The sequence below is a fragment of the Pseudophryne corroboree genome, chromosome 7, assembly GCF_028390025.1.
Source record: "Pseudophryne corroboree isolate aPseCor3 chromosome 7, aPseCor3.hap2, whole genome shotgun sequence".
Lineage (NCBI taxonomy): Eukaryota > Metazoa > Chordata > Amphibia > Anura > Myobatrachidae > Pseudophryne > Pseudophryne corroboree.
This window is the reverse complement of record NC_086450.1, coordinates 239008941-239016097: the sequence shown is the minus strand read 5'-3', so window position 1 is coordinate 239016097 and position 7157 is coordinate 239008941. Positions and strand designations below refer to the sequence as shown.

Sequence of the window (7157 nt, the reverse complement as noted above, 5' to 3'; positions counted from 1 at the left end):
GAATTAGCCCCTTTGATCGCAGCAACTGCTTTTTAGCAGAAACTGCCATGCGCCCACATGTCCTTATTGATTTTTGCGGTTAGAGCGCTATTTGTAATCCAACCTGAATGAGGGCCCATGTTTGGTGTATTATGTTTCCTACATGAATTTGTAATACTGAGTGATCCCAATAAAAGTCATTTCTGAAATCTTGTACCATCTGAGGGGCTGTCGAAGGCACGAGAATCTGTGAAATCATGTATCTCTGTGTAAAGATGCATATGGGGTGAATCAAAGCAGATGTCTAAAAGACTCTAAATCCTGTAGTAACTCTTAGTTTACATATATTGCTGTATACAGTGTTATTAAAATTCCATAACATCTTTGGGAGGGATCATGATCATATTAATATGTTATAGTCCTAATTCCTGACTAGATCATAATCATGACAGGCGGCAATGACCAATGAGGAGAGCAGGAAGCCACAGACTGCAGGTTATGTAGTGGAAACAGGCATAAGAAAGTCAGCATTAGATTAGCGTGCAATACCCAGTACTGGCAGTAAATTTATGCAGAGGTAGTGTGATATAGTATGCTGTGCAGACTTGCACCGCAGACTAGGATTTCGTTTTTGAGCAAGTAGCATTTGATAGATTTCACCCACAACATGATGCATCTCCATTTTAATTTTATTCATACCGTGAAGTATTCAGCAACTCTATCCATAAATCATCCCATCTCCACGGAGACCATTTCAATAAAATACTCTGTGTACAATCTGTATACAAAATCAGATAATAAATCAGATTACAAAGTTAGCTGAACAGAAATACAGAATGTCATGTAGATAAGAGGCCACTATCGGATCTAGACTGGACAGCTATCCATCCAAATTGTATATTATCCCAGGTTCCACAAGTGTTAGCATTAACTCTTTCTCCGGTTTTCAATAGACATAGAGCCTGATTCAGGAATTTACAGTGAATTTACTTTCATGCAAATGTCTGATATTTGATCATCTGCGCAGGGGCCGCAAAGCATATGTACAGTTCTTGGTCTACAATGAGGGACACATTGCGGTTGCACGAGTAACAGTCTGCAGCAGTTTGTCGCGTGGAGGTGGACCATTCCAGAAAATGGAGGCATCGTCCTGAGGGTTACGCAGATGTCTGATTTTCCCAAATGGTGCGCTCCGTGCCTGTCTCCTTGTGTATGGGATGACATGGGCGCATCCTCTTGTGTCTGTCCCCTAGTGCCAGTATCTCAGGGAAGCAGAGTTATGTCCTAGAGGTCCTCCATCTTAGTGTCAGCAGAGTGCGCAGTGGAAGCGTGTGTGTGAGCTGAGAGAGACTTACAGCGTTCCTCCGCCTACTGCATGTACCGCACCTCCGGAGCTAATACAGAACCGGGCGGTACATCGCTTCACCTTCACAGCGAGAGTCAGGCTGCACGGCTGTGCAGTCCACGCTCCCTTACCACCGGAACCATCCCCACAGTCACACTGCAGCCACAACAGGACACTAATAAGTACCGCTACCAATACCTGTGTTACCCTGCATGTTATATCAGACCAATTATCTACTATTGCTGCATACTCAAGTCACCTGTGTGTATACCAGAATAAACCTGCATTGCTGTTTAACTCAGTGTGTGGAGTAGGGAGTACAGTGGGCTGATTGAGGGGGATCACTGTGACTGGACTGCCTGAGGGGTTCTAGGTGGGAGGGTAGTGAGATGGGTGCAGTGGGCTGGTTGGGGAGGGATGGCAGGGAGACACTGGACTGGCAAGATGGGAGACACTGAGATGGGGTCCAGTCACCGTGGGGACACTGAGCTGGAGAAGAAGAGGCAGACACTGGGATGGGAGCACTGACCTGCTGCTGTTTTCTGCCTGGCCCCGCACCAGCGCTCTCACATGAGCCCTTCCCACGGGCTGGGTATGGATGACTGGCGCTTAGGATCTCACCAGTCATCATACCGACGCCGGGATCCCGGGGAGTAGAGTGCCAGCAGGGTTTTATTCCCTATGGGACACCTGCAAGTGGGAATAGTTCCTGTGAGTCGACATGCTGACTGTCGCAGTCTTAGATGGGCAGGATGCAGCTGTCGGTGTTGTGTCCGGCTCTCCCCGCTGCTCCATTTATTGATTGTGCCGAGACCTTGCGCCTGGCAGTGACAATTCTGACTTCCCACTCTATTCTCTGCCCCACACTCCGCCACCAGGCTGTCATACACATGCTGAAGCTGCTACCGGGTTAGCTCAGGGGACTGCTGACAGGCTGATAGTGTGCAGCCTCGTCGCCAGCATCATGGAAGCCCCGCCCACTAATTGCCCATCATATGGCAGCGTCCTATAGGACTGGCAGCTGATGCTGGCCACACCCTGCAGCATCATGCACAGGTGAGTACCCGGTACAACAACTGGGTGGTATGAAGTTGTGTGTGCATTCAACTGACACACACAGGGAGAGAGTGAGAGAGAAGAAACGCTGACAGGGACAACAGTGTTGCTACTATTGGAGTCATCGGAGGTGTGGGAAGCCGGCGGGCGCTGGCGGGGTGACTGTGGCCGCATTCTCAGCCAGCAGTGACCCAGGCAGCCACCCTGCTAGCCCGCACCTAAAAGGTTGGTTCTATATTGGAGTGGGAGAAGGGACCTTGTGACGTAACTAGGGGAGGAGACACGTCACCAGGGGGAGGAGCTACGTCCGAACAGGGTACCCGAAAAGTACCCTCGCGGGCTCGCTTCGCTCGCCACGCTTCGGGCACGGTGGCTCGCTCCGCTCCGCTTCGCTCGCCACCTAATTACTAAAGGTAATAGTTGGTGGCGGGGATACTAGAGCAACTGTCCCGCTGGCGTAGCTCCTCCCCCTTGTATCGTGGCTCCTCCCCCTGACGGAAAAGGTCCCTTAGGCCACTTGGATCTAGCCTCAACCGCACCTAAAACGGCCACTGAGTGAAGTGCGCATGTGCCGGAACCACAGTGCACATGTGCTGCAATGTAGCTGCAGCTCTGGTCGTAATTTTGGGGAAGCTACAGCCTGATTGACAGGCTGCAGCCATCTGGGTGCTCAAGGCAACAATAGAATAGAGAAGAAACACCTGGCAGTTACTGTATTTCTCCTTTTCCTTTATCTTGTTTCATTGAATTTAAATTCCACTACCCTTACATCATGTTGTCCCCCACCAAAGCTCTGATTTAATGATCCGGTTGATTTATCAGACCCCATGTAAGTACTATAAACCCACATGTCTATGCACTAATTGCTTTTGATACTATATTGTGGTGCATTATTTGTGGACATTATGGACTATATCTATCAGCCCCCGGATTAACAATGGGGCTGATGGAGCTGCAGCTCCAGGCCCACTCTTCAAAATATCCCACCGCATCTGCAGATCTCTATGCAGCTGTAGATAGGAAAAAAATGTTTCCTTCTACTTCAGTCTGCCGAGTCCTAGGCCCCGCCCCCTCCAGCATCAACACCTCCCCCCTCTAACCCAGCACCGAGTCCATCTAGTCTTGCTGTTCACCTCTGCTGATGTACAAGTCTGACATGCTGTGATGCTGTGGCTGGTCCCTCCTCCAGCCATAGGCTGCCCTGCTGCTGCATTGTGACTAGGCAGAGACGTCCAAATAGCCCCTTCCACCTACAGGACAAGCCCGCCCCCTCCTGCTCCTATACCCTAGCTGCCTTCTGTTCCTCCCACCCCCATCCTCAGGCCTGCCCCTCCTTATCACCTGTCCTCTCTATGCTAGGGATGGCCATCGGTGTGTTCACCATCGATAATAGCCATCAATGGTGAAACTGTGAGTGGCCATCGATGGTCACCAACTATGCCATGGGAGACCATTGATGGTTTTACTCATCAATGGTCCTCCCTGTTATTTTAGGGAATGACCCGCGGGCTAATCACAGCCCGGGGGTGGGGCTTTGCAGTTGCCGGGGTGAAGCTATGCTTTGAGTCCCAGCACCTTGAAAAAAAATATATTCATTTATGCTGCACCATCGATGGAGGGAAACCATCTGGTTCTTTCCCATTGATAGCAAAAGCATTTGACATCGGCCATAAACCATCGATGATTAGGAATCATCAGTGGTCGATGGCCATCCCTACTCTATATTGGTTCTCCAGAGAAGGGGCTTCTGTGCCTGCAGTCAGAATCCCGAGGAGAAGAACAGAGACATCCTCCTGTAGAGTATGTTCTCATGTAATGGGAGGGAGGGTTACTGGAGTGTGCTACAGTGATGCAGTGTGGGGAGTTATAGCTGTTATGTAATGTGTGTGAAGGAGGGCACCAAGTGATGTAATATGGGTAGGTAGTGAGGGTGGGGGGGCAGTGTAGTGATGCAGTATGGTAGGTAGGTAGTGATGTAGTGTGGGGGCAAAGTATCGATGTAGTATGAGTAGGTACTGTAGTGGTGCAGAGTGGGAAGGTAGTATAGTGTTGTTATGTATTGTGGTGAGGCAGAGCAGTAAAGAAGTATGAGGAGGTAGTGTAGTGATGCAGTGTAGTGATAGTGTGGGAAGAGGTAATGCAGTAATGTGTTGGGAGTTAGTGCAGTACTGTGGTGTGGGAAAATAGCGCAGTAATGTGGTGCGGGAAGGTAGCGCAGTAATGTGGTGTGGGAAGGTAACGCAGTACGGTGGTGTGGGAAGGTAGCGCAGTAATGTGCAGGAAGGTAGCACAGTACTGTGGTGCGGGAAAGTAGCGCAGTACTGTGGTGTGGGGAAGTAGCGCAGTAATGTGGTGTGGGAAGGTAACGCAGTACGGTGGTGCGGGAAGGTAGCGCAGTAATGTGTGGGAAGGCTAAGCAGTACTGTGGTGTGGGAAAGTAGCACAGTAAGAGCGCAGTACTGTGGTGCAGGAAGGTAGCACAGTATTGTGGTGTGGGAAGGTAGCACAATATGGCGGTGCGGGAAGGTAGCGCAGTAATGTGGTGTGGGAAAGCAGCACAGTAATTTGGTGTGGGAAAATAGCGCAGTATTTTGGTGTGGGAAGATGGCAAAGTAATTTGGTGTAGGAAGTTAGCACAGTACACTGGTGTGGGAAGGTAGCGCAGTAATGTGGTGTGGGAAGGTAGTGCAGTAATTTGATGTGGGAAAGTAGCACAGTGCTGTGCTTTTGGGAAGTAGCGCAGTACGATGGTGTGGGAAGGTACTGCAGCAATGTGGTTTGGGAAGGTTGCACAGTGCGGTGGTGTGGGAAGGTATTGCAGTAATGTGGTGTGGGAAGATAGCGCAGTAATGAGCTTTTGGAAGGTAGCACAGTACGCTGGTGTGGAAAGATAGCACAATAATGTGGTGTGGGAAGGTAACGCAGTAATGTGGTGTGGGAAGGTAGCGTAGTAATTTGGCGTGGGAAGGTAGCGCACTTCCTTTAGGAAGGTAGTGTAGTACTGTGCTTTTGGAAGGTAGCACAGTACGGTGGTGTGAACAGGCCTGGCAACAGGGGGGTACAAAGGGTACACCTGTACCGGGCCCCAAGGATCAGAGGGGCCCCGAATTAGAGGGTCACTGGCGCCGTCTGATTTTGAATTATAGATCACGCTGGATGATGCAGTACCCAGCACAATCTGCTGCTTATAAACACGGCCTTAGAAATCACCGCTGCACTGCACTATAAATGCACTATTATCCCCGCACAGACCGCACGCCTACTTAGTTACCGCGGAGGCACATGTAACAGTTACATGGCGGAGAGTTTACCGAGACATAGTAGCAGGCCACCAATCTGCGCTGGAGCTCTACAGTGGTGGGACGGAAAGACACCGCATATGCGGCATTGTCACCATGGTTACTCATGCTGCAACGTATGACTTCCGCCTGTCGTCGTCGGAATTTATTTCTCACCACAGTGGTCAGAGCAAGTCAGAGGCGGGTTGAGTCCATCATACATCTGACCATTCATGTCTTGTGCTGCGTTAGACCTACAGTCTCTAGTGTAACCCCATATATGAGTGTAACCATATATATAGAGATGGGGATTAATATATATATATCTATTTCCTTGTTGAATGTATAGTATATGTTATTTGTTTACTGTTTATTGTATAAATACTAAATCTATAGATGTATTGGCATGAATTGGGGGACTATTTATGCATGTGGAAGGGGGTAGAAGGTTCAAGGCCCCACGAGCTCTGGGACCCGCTGTAAGGACTGTTCACGGAGGAGAGAGGATATATATAGCTGCTGGAGGAGGAGTGCGGGGGAATTCTGTTACTGCCGTTTTGTCAGTTGAGGTTGGCAGAGGATCAGGACGGAAACGGAGGCGAGTGTCGAGGGAGGCAAGTGTGTTATTGGAGGCGAGTGTTGTGCCAGTTTAAGAGACACTTGGCTCCAACTCCGATTAGCTACTTACCCCATTCGAGGGTCACGGTGTCCGGATCAGGAGCGCACTGAGCGGTGTTACAGAGACGCCTACAGCCGCCAGTGATCAAGCCGCTGCAGGGACAGAGGACAGAGAGAGGCGTCACCGGGGCATGCTGGAGGCGGAGAATAGCAAAGTAACGCCCCAGAGAGGCGGTCCCCTCCTACAAGTATGACAACTGTATGTGAGTACAGTATTGCAGCCCCGCTTAAGCAAATCCCAGTGTGATCCTATGAAGATAGCCCAGGCTATGCCATTGACAGTCAGAGCCCCAAGCACAGGCACAGCTATTGATAAATATGTAAGTTGTGTAGACATGAGCCCCATCTCTCCCGCAGTGCTAAGTTAGAGGAAGGACACAGCAGGAGCAAGAGGACATGCACAGCGCCTAACTGGCATAACAACTGTCAAGTGAGGGGGCACAGGCATCTGCTAGTAAGACATCATACCCAGCCCGAGGTTGGGGGAGTAAAGTGATACAAGCCAAATATAGTGCCAGGAAAGGTGGACTTAATAGACTGAACTAATTTACTACCACCGGTTTAGGATATTCATTACAAGGCGCCCCTAGTGGTTAATAATACCAGTTATAACAAAATCTAAAGTGATGACTGTACTCTTTATGTCTATTAGTACCCCTCCATTTCATGCCAGATATAAGGTGGCGGCCTAGACTCTAGTGGACAAATATAGAGTGATTGGCAAGTGCATCAGCAAATTTATTCATAATAAGTGTGGAAACAAAACTAACGAACTCTAGACTCAGAGCGAGGTGTAATGCCACAACCCAATAAAAGGCTTT

The 7157-nt window shown here is 49.5% G+C and overlaps 1 long non-coding RNA gene across 1 annotated transcript; it reads right to left on the bottom strand.

The window, feature by feature from the left end:
* Positions 1–651: 651 nt before the first annotated feature.
* LOC134943559 (uncharacterized) lies at positions 652–6738 on the bottom strand. The gene is made up of 2 exons (XR_010181609.1): positions 6347–6738; positions 652–757 (listed from the first exon to the last, which is right to left on the bottom strand). It is a non-coding gene; the product is annotated as an uncharacterized LOC134943559 (long non-coding RNA).
* Positions 6739–7157: the final 419 nt, after the last annotated feature.